Source organism: Hemibagrus wyckioides, linkage group LG03, assembly GCF_019097595.1.
Source record: "Hemibagrus wyckioides isolate EC202008001 linkage group LG03, SWU_Hwy_1.0, whole genome shotgun sequence".
In the NCBI taxonomy this organism is placed as follows: domain Eukaryota; kingdom Metazoa; phylum Chordata; class Actinopteri; order Siluriformes; family Bagridae; genus Hemibagrus; species Hemibagrus wyckioides.
The window spans coordinates 24,818,420-24,829,089 of NC_080712.1; positions in this window are offsets into that span (position 1 = coordinate 24,818,420).

Here is a 10,670-nt window from a genome sequence, read left to right on the forward strand (position 1 = left end):
TCATCCCTAGAGCAGCTCAGCATTCAGCTAAATGTGCTAAAAGGATGCTCTTTTGTAAGATTCAGACTGCTTACTCATTATTTGACCTTTGACCTGTGTTTTCAAGCATCACCTCAATGTGACTGAAGATGCAGGTCTAAATTAAAACTATCTATATAGCTAGACTATAACATCTGTGTTCTGTGCCAGTAGTATTATTGTAACCTGTAACCACAATTTCACTAGAGATGTATCCATCAGATTAAGCTCTAGTGTAATACAATTCATCATTTTACAAATCACATCAAGCTACCCTTTGTTAGAATTTTTATTCAAGTAAACTAAGTAATCTGCAATGGAATATCCATTGTCTATCTAAATCTAAGCAAATTTGCATTAGTCTGGAAGTTTGATGTGATCATAATGTATTACACTTTAAATTTTTATTTTGGTCTGTAAATACAGACAAAATATTTGAGGCCAGTGTAACTATGACACTAGTAATGAAATAATTGTACTGTCTATTGCAAAGAAACATAGGAGTTGCTTATCACATCAACTGAATATTTATGGATAAAATTATAAACTTAAAGTGAGTGCTAAGTATAACAGATGAATGCTCTGCCAGCTTGTCTTTAAGAACAACAGCATGTTTTCTTTACAGGAGAACACATTTAATCAACAAACAATCCTTAATTGTATAAATAAAGAAACATTAGCAATATTTCAAATCAAAATAGTGAACTGAAAGTGTGCTAAACATATCCTACATTTCACACACACATACGTTATGATTTTATAACCTTGATTTGCAATGCTTTGGATTCATTAATTGTGTGCACAAGGAACGTTTGGAGCATGTGGGGAAAAAAAAGCTAAACAATAGGCTGTGCTGGATCAAGTGCTAATATATGAATAATGTGGATGTACACCATGTAATTACACTAAACAAATTTGCAGTTATTAGATATGATAAGTACAAATAGGACTATTCATGCAGTAGTATGCTGGCAATATAATCGACTCATAATCATTGTTATAGTTGGCAAGTGATTTCAGTGCTTGATATCTTCTCATTCACCTATGATCTTTTTTCCATATTTAAATTACCTCTTATTTTTATGTTTCATCATATTACATTTGATATCAAAGAGTAAAAAATGCTATTTCTTTCTTTAGTCTGCATTTTCTATCCCTTATCTTTTAAGGCTAAACACCATGTGCTTGTGGTTAAATGTATTGCTCTAACCACTATTGAAAAACCCTGCGTCAACTGCTTTTACTCAAGAATAATCTGGCAACCTCTGAGGTGTGAAGTACATGCAGGTAATTTGCATAATCTGAGTAGGGAGCCCAGAAAATCAATTTAAGTATGTACTTAGTCCATCTTTGAACACGAGTAAATGTTCTCTCATGTTTCTACAATAGCACTAAACATGGCCCAAAATGAATATTACAGCTTATGCTTATATACATTTCAATTTGGTCTATGTATAAAGAGGAAGTCTGATTAAAGGGTGAGTGATGTCACGCGTCACGCAAACTGAATTAAACTTTGACATCAGTCTCTCTGTCTTTGACACTCTTCTGATCAGGTCTACTTCAACTTATTCCTCTATTTTTAAAATAGTACTTGTGGAAACACTATGATTTATAGTTTATTTTGTAGACTTATCATTTTTGCTAAAATTTTGCTAAACCTTTGGCTGAAACCTCCTTATAAACCACTCTGTGTAGCACATTTGCAAGGATTATAAGATGTTTGTGCTCCTTTCAGCAAGAGCCACACTAGTGGTGAAGGAGGAGGCAAGGTGGCTGGAGATGGCAGATTTTTCACCTGAAGGCAAATGCAGGCAGAGGAAGCTGTGAGTTCAGTAGGGAGCCTCACCAATTCAGGAAGCACATCTCCTCAGTTATTCATTATTCATCCAGCCTCAGAATTAGCTGCTATAATTCACACATCTGAAGATTTGTTGTGCTATAAAAGAATATGCAAATTCTTCCATTTATGTATTTATTTCCAAGTTAAATGTGCTCAAATGGTGTTTATTTATTCAATTTGTTAAGTCTGTAGGGAGAGTGAATGATTCTGTGTATTGTGAGCTCTAATCATCCTAACTGGGATGTCTGAAGCTGCTGGAATTTATAGAATGATGTGTGCTTAACTATGAATGCCTGAACATGGTTACAAAGACAGCATAAATATATTGTCATATCTGACCTACTTGTGTCAGTGCTATGGTAAGAATGCGTTTTTTGAAAACATTTGCAAAACATATTGACTTTGTAAGTTAGGGAACGCTTTCTTTGTGGTTTTGATGTGATTCACTTTTATCAGTGTGCTGATGCATTTAAAAAACATGACAATTCAAAAACAATGAAATCTTTTATTGTTTTCCATCACTGTTCTTATGCTTTTCTCACACACAATATTAGATCAACTATGTAAATGTAATTTTAAGTGTCATTTTCTTTTAATGCAGGCCATTTGCTTTTGGCTTTATAATATTTTCATCATGCAGATCTTACCCATACTGAGCACATACCTGTGCAAGCTCTGTGTGTCAAACGAAGGGAAGGAGAAGAGTAAAGCAAATGGAAGAGCATCTGTTTCAGATAGAGTTTGGCACATGGCCTGCTCTGCATGCACAATGTGTATGAGCTTATGGACTGGAACCCCAAGATAAACATAGGCACAACCCTTAAAATAGTCACACATCCGTATACACTCATGCACACACACTTCTATCTCTTTTCTTTTTTTATAAGGCTAGATATTTCAACATGCTTTATTTATGACATAATTCTCCATTTTCTTCAGTGATCATTAAATGTCTCATAATGATTGTAGCTGATGAAATGGTTGAGGCGACTTTAATTTGATGACATATTTTGTGAAGAAGTGTTTCAGAATGGCACTATACTCTTTGACTTTGCCGGTATAAAAATGAAGCAAGAAACATTCATGTATTTGTACAAGCAATGAACAGGTAGTCTGCTAATCAGAAATCTTTGTATACACTTATTTAATGGCAATTACTTCTGTACACACCTCCTCCTTTTCTAATGTCACCATCAGTTCAACACCTTGGACTAAAATGATTCTTTCTTTGAATAGCTTTCTCTGTCTTCAAAAACAGTTTACTGCCTAGATGGATACAGAAGATTATGTTTTTGCTCTTATCAAAGAAAAATTTATTTGGAAAAATATTCATGATCAACAGATTTATGGTCTTGTTTGGTATCCAGAATGTCTGGCAGCTATTGAGATTGTTTTCTAGACATAATAAGAAGTTAATGTCTACATTTAATAAATCTTAGAACTTTTAGGAGTGTGTCCTTGTGTACCGAATGTTCTGGGATTTAGTTAGTGAACGGCATTTTAAATTTAAAATATACCCAGTAATCTTTTTTTCATCCTTCATGGACGTCCTTTGTCATTCCTACTGCATGAGCAAGTTTTTCATTTCAGTCTATTGTACAAGAACACATTACTTTTTTTCTTGATATGACAATTTTAATATGAGAGTCTGGCTGCTAAGAACTCTATCTTTATATTCACAAATGTGCAGGTGAACCTTTTAGACATGGTCTTTAATTCAAACTCATTTAGTGTTTGCAAACCCTTTATGAAGATCATATATTTTATATAAAATGAAAGTTATTCTTGATGGTTTATGAAAGAGGTTACTTTATAACAGGTATCTTGTTAGTTATTGCCTACAGACTTGGCTCATGCAGGCTTGCCTTTGATTGGATTGTGTGGATGTTTATCAGTCCACACAATTTCAATTGCAAAAAACTATGATATTCAGAGTATTTTGAATTTTTTTAAACTACCAAAGATTTTCTGTAGATTTGGGCCAAGACATGTCATTACAATGCTCATTCAGCCAAAGCCCTTTTCAATTCACATGTCAAATATGAGTACAGCTATCTTAGAAAGTAATTGCATGTATAGTTAATTACTGCTGTCTCCATTGTGAGTAGTTTAAAAGAAAGAAAAAGTCAGAGTTTGGGAAATATTGGGGAATTAACTTGTTTTTTGGTAAATTTGACGAATTTAGCTTCTGTTTCTGAAAAACAAATTTCTGATAAACTATAAATCTCTTCCTGAGAGAAGATTGCCTGAAAACTTTGTTTTTCTGTTAATTAAAAGTTTTGTGTGTGCTGCTAATTTGAAGAAATTATTACCTTTCTGGCTCGGCAGTAAAATCTTTTCTCAAGGATTTGTAATCCTGTTCCATTCTCAAACAAGCTGTCTCTCTCTTTATTCTCTCCTCATTGACTTGACATATGCGGTTGTGATTGTTTCAAAATCTCCAAAGACAAAAGAGAAGCTGCCATTGTTCCATCCTGGAAATAAGTGTGAGGGACAAAAAGAAAAAGGCCCATTTCAAGAGAGAAATCTTTATGAAGATGAAACAACAATTGAAACTCAGTCCGTTGTCAGCTGAAACAATAGAGGCGTTCAGTGCCCACCGTCGAGCCGTGCGACTTTGATTGTGCTGAAGGACAGCTGTGTTTGTGTGTGTGTGTTTATAGAGACAGACAGATCGCCTTGCTATATCTTGACTTATGCATTTGGAGGATAAAGGCCTGTTCTCCTCAGGCACCTTCATCTTTGTCAAACACATAAATACGCTTGTAGAACGGTTTTACTTTTAGAATAAAAAGAAAAAGTTTCACTTTGAACTTAAAACTTTTCCTTTTTAAAAAAGTTCCTAACAGCCAGGGCCATGTTGGCAAGAAATTATAGTGTTCCTTCCTTCACCTTCCTTTCAAGACTAATTCTTATTTTAGTTATTATCTCTCATCAAATTTGACCTTTGTGGTTGTGATTGCTTGCAATCAGGTGCTTTGTTGACCCTCACACTATGAAATGTTCACATATCTTCACATATCTTCACATATATATATATTGTTTCCAGCTTGTATGAAATACAGGTCAGTCAAAAGTCTATATTTAAAAGTCTACCCTCTGCAGCAAATATTTCTACTTTGTTGGACGAACGGCCTTGTGCATGTCAGGTGGATTCACTAACTTCCTAGGTTATTGCTGCAGAAATAACACTGCAGGTGTGTGTATATATGTATCCAAACTAACCTCAATGTGTTAACATCTGTGCACTGTGGCTTTCACATTTTACATTTTATTTCTGTTTCAGCATGTCTGTTGGGCAGCAAGAAGCAAGAAAACAATCTAGAATTTCTGTTGTATCTCTTGCCCACTGTGTGGCTGCTGAATGTAATTCTATTTTCCCTCTATTTTACCCTTCCTTGTTTATCTAATTTAACATTCTTAAAATGCTTCTAAGAGAGGTTCAGCTATTTTGCAAGATTAATGCACCAAAATACCAGTGCAGTTCATACTATTCCCTTATTGCAAAATATGCCATTAAGAATGATATGATAGATTACTTTTTTTCCAAAGGGATATGCAAATTGATCTCAGCCCTGATTGACTTTGCTGTGGTTAAGTGCTCAAGGTCATAAAATTTTCTGTGGAGGTTCCAGTGGCAATACCTGCTCCAGCTCTTGGTGAGCTAACATGTAGTTTCTGAGCCCCTCTGGCAGCAGCAGCTGTGCCTATGTCCTTCAGCTCAGGGCTAATGATGGAGCCAACTGAGGTGATTATTATCGGCTCTCTGTCTCCAGCTCTCAGCACGGGCCAAACGGGCCAGACACAGCCAAGCTACATTAATAAAGTGCAAAACTGATAATGACTTTAAGATTGGATAATTAGCCCAAATGTGTCTAATTGGGTATTTCTCTCCAGATTTGCCGTAATCGTTAGTGTAGTGTTACTTGTCACTGGTTGTATGAGGCTCTTAATGTGTGTGATTGTATGTGTGTGACCATCAACTTCAGCTTCTGGGTATTTAAATCGACCAAAGTAGAAAACGCAGACAATACCACATGTTCCTGAGTGGATTAATGTAGTTATTTGTGCTAATTGTTTGTACATCAATTTTCATAGAGCATATCTTGTGTCTATTATATGGTGAAGGAAGATATGCGGGATTATGCTGAACAATCGAACAAATTGAAACTCTCCATATTACTGACATAGCTTGAAAAACATTATTTTATTATGTACAAAACAGTGATAGAACCGGTGTACATTCAGTGTGCTCAGTATCAAATTAACTGCACTATTAAGGCATTATTGTGTAACACATCCACACCACACTAACAATTAACTAGCCTGATAATAAATAGCCTGAAAGATAAAAGTTAAATGAATGTAATATTTTCTATCCTGCTGAAATTGACAGTGCTTTAATTTTTTGATTATTTCCCTGAAGAAGTCATTCCAGCTGCCCACCCTGCTGCTTTTAAAATGCTTTTTAATCCTTTTGAAAATTACTCTCAAGCTAACGAGTTCTCCTCAAACCAACTCCAGACATCATTAAGGGTTGGCTTTAGCCCACGGCTGTACATGAAGCTTTTCTTTACACTTTATCCATAATTCAGCTATCTTTCTTGAATTATTCAAGCAAATAGTAGCAGAAAATAATGGACTTCACTGAATCTTACTTACACATAAAACAATTTTAATGGTGATTTGAAAGTGCAAGACTAAAAAAAATAGCACAGGCTCTCTCCTATTCTGACCACAGCCTGAAAGCCTGAAAGTACCCATAAACACATCGTCAAAGAACCCCGGCTTGTGTCAGTGTGTGTGTGTGTCAGTCTCAGAAGGAGAGAGGGTGAGAGTGGTTAGGTATTTAACTACTACATAAATTATATCAAAGAGTGATAACTGCTGATCCTTGAAATTGAATTAGACTTCATTAGAATTAGACTTATTATAAAGTATGCAGCTTTTCAGTAGTTCACTAACAAAATCCTATAATTAAGGATTATAGGTGATTAGGTTTGGTGTTACCCATTAGTAAGTACCAATTAACTGCTAGAAATTTTCATTACACCCAGTAGTAGACAAATTACATAGTTTGCTTCCTGTTGGTGTGAAAATAAACAAACAAGGAGTGTACAGTAGTTTCAAATGCACTGTCCACTTTAATAAGAACAGGAGCACCTGCTCATTTATGCTGTTATCCAATCATTCACTCATGTGGCACAACAACGGAGCATGACATTATGCAGATACTGGTCTTCTTCAGTTCACATCAAACATTCAAATGGGGAGAAATGTGATTACAGTCACTTTAAACATGGCATTGTTGTTAGTGCCAGATAGGCTGGTTTGAGTATTTCAGAAACTGCTGATTTCCTGGGATTTTCACACAACACAGTATACAAAGTCTACTGTTTACACAACATGGTGCAAAAAAACTAAAAACATTGATTGGGTGACAGCTCTGGGCAGAAACACATTTTTGAAAAGAGAGATCAGAGGAGAATGACCAGACCAGGTCTGAGCTGACAGGAAGTCTATAGTAACTCAGTTAAGCAAATTCAACACATCTTAAGGTAGATGGGCTCCAACAGAAGAAGATTTCTGTTCTTTGATGACAGCAGTGAAACCCAGTTTGGTCTTCTGCTGCTGAGATGCTTTTCTGTTCAAGGCAGTTCCACACACAGAACTCTCTCTCACTCACTGTTTTCTGTTTGTACTATGTGCAAACTCTAGAGAGTGTTTTGTGTGCAAATCCCAGGAGATCAGCAGTTTCTAAAATGCTTAAACCAGCCTGTCTGAAACCAACCTCCATGCCATGATCAAAGTCACAGAGATCATATTTTTTCTTCATTCTGATGTTTCATGTGAATATCAACTGGAGCTCTTGACCTGTATCTGCATGTTTTGTGCTGCTGTCATATGATAACTGCATAAATGAGCAGGTGTTCAGTTGTTCCTATTAAAGTAGATAATAAGTGTATATTGTGCATTTGCTTTATATATCTTTAACTGCTATTAAATGTTCATTTTTTGCATACATTTCACAATGCAATTACCAGTTTATAATGTTCTGTTAGCTATACATGGTTGTTGCTGTTGTCTTTGGCTCCTCCCTGTTCAGGGGTCTGATTCACATATTTTTGATTTGGCACAGGTTGTATGCTGGATGCCTTTCCTTATGCAACCCTCCCATTTTATCCAGGCTTGGGACCATCACTGAGAGTTAACCCCTCACTGGTTGGGTTGGTCTTGTTAGCTATGCAAAGGAAAATATTTCTAAAATTCGACAACTCTAACCATTACTGTGTGCAAATGGTTGAGATAGCATAAAAAAAACAATGCTTCTGTTTTCCTATTGGGGCATATTGCTGGCATGGTTTAGGTCCATTTGTTCTATTAGAGTAAAGAGCCGGTGCACATCAATCCAAAGTTATTCTGACTGATCACTTTTATCCTGTGATGAATTATTTCTGTCCTTATAGGAGTGAAATCTACAGCACATGAGTCATAACTGTCATCACAAGTATCTACACTAGTGTCTCCTTAATTAAGTGTATCTGTTAAACCAGTTAACCTTTATGAAGCCAATTTAAATGCAACTTCATACTTGTCCATATTTTGGATTATTATTTTGGCCAATTTCGCCATAGTGAAATATCTGCAGTAGCTATTTATCCGTATTCTCTGTTTTCAACAATATTAAGCTGACAATTGTATCCTTCATCTTGTGTTTAGACATTGACAGATTACAAGGAGACACCCCCGTTCATTTTTCTTTTTTTCCCATTGGTTAATTCTATCAGTACCTTCTGTCCATTAACACAAGTTTAGACAATTATATGACCTTTTGAAGATGGCAAAGAAACAGTGCTTTTTGTCTTGTCTCTCTTCGTTATGACAGTCACTAGTATTGTTTTTCAAAGTGCTGCATATCTTGTTACTTAATTATTTTTAATATTAGTTCCTTCATGTTTTTGCACAAAGTTTTGTATGGTTACATCTTGGCTTTTATGAATTATAACCTCTGTTTATAATTCAAAGGAATAGATGGAGCCATATGGCTTTAATAAAAGAAGTTCCATCTGCATAAAAGTGAGTGCACCCTTCCTGTGTGTTGTATACACTGTTATCTGACAATAGCTCATGTCATATTAGTGTGGAGGAGCGGCTGTGGTTCTGGCAGGCTGAAAGGCAGCGAGGCGCTGCAGACATTGTGAGTAATATTTCTCAGTAGGACTAAGACAGCCTGTGTCTGAATGAGGCAGCTTCTAACTAATGGCCATCTGTGTGCAGCAATAATGAAAAATCTCGCTCATGTATAGCCACACCAGCTCGTTAAGAAGCCTCAACGGCGAGCAAAAATAAAACAGATGACGGGCTCCAGTGTGTGAGAGCTTTCCTGCTAATCTCTCCCTGAAGGACCTACTGCAGCTCATCCTAAGAGAGAAAAACCATTGCTTCGAATTATTCTCAGAGATATATATGAAGGCTCCAACTAATATGTGCTTATATCATTCTAAGCCATGAATGAGATAAGCATATATTTTGCTGAGTACTAAAAAACGACCTTTGTAATGTTAGTTTTATCAGGTTCCTCTAACATCTATTTTGTACTTTGTAAAATGTTTTTTGAAATGTTGGACTATCTGTGTTTTTCATTGTACCAACTGCATTGTGCTGTTGTGCCCTATCATAACATCTCACACATGACTCCAGTTGCGTAGGATCTATGTGGTCCCCATGCATAGGTGAAGGAAGCGAGGAGAACATTTGGAGATAAGTGTAGCCCCTGAACGCCATGACTAATTTGACACATCTCTCTGTGCGTCCTCTCTGACTGTCTGCCACCATCAACACTTCCTGGCTCACCAGCCTGCCACGGACATCATCCCTCTGAGGCCTGACGTTCTGCTGTAGTTGCTGGTGCAGCCTCTGGGCCTAATGGATGAGACAGGAAACTAATCTGAAATTCAATGTTATATGTACTGCTAAAACTGGAATGCTAGCCTTCTCCATCAAACACTGTAGTATTCAAATTTTTTAATCTTAATAAAATTTTATGTTAAAAAAAGTCTAATTCTAAACTAAAGCACATTTATAAAGCATAACACCTTTATATAGCACAACACATTTATTTGGCACAACTGCCACGTATCACACAATATACCTAAAACTATATACTAATGTAACTAGTGTATGCTAAGTTATGAAAAGTACAGTACAAGAACTTCCTGAATATATTTGTATAACATAACATAATTAACCTGAAATATGTTTGTCTTTTACATTTATCTAAACCACACATGAGGCTATAACATTGTAAAAGTGAAAAGGGAGAAAATTGTGGCTAGACTCACAGGACATTTTGACAGCACAAACTGAATTGATTAGGCTTGTGTTTGATTGACAAAGTCACATATCCACCCAGTAGTTTGGTCAACGCATTATTTTGACACTATTAGGAAATCATACTCAGCTAGAGCATCTTTTGGCACATAGACTGTTTTTACCATGATGTTTGTTAAATTGGTTCCTAGTTAGAGGTAAGAGACAATTTGCATATCCAATCAGCCAGTCTTGTGGCAGCAGTGCAGTGAATAAAATCATGCAGATACAGGTCAAGAGCTTTAGAGAATGTTAATATTAAACATTGGAATGCGATCTTGGTGGCTTTGACTGGGGCATAGTTGTTGGTACCAGATGGGTTGGTTGACATGGCAGTGGCATTTCTGTGGGTAGAACACCTTGTGATAAGAGAGGGCCAAAGGAGAATAAAAACAGGTGAGTTGTGTTCTGATGATCCTAATAAAGTGGACAGTGAGTG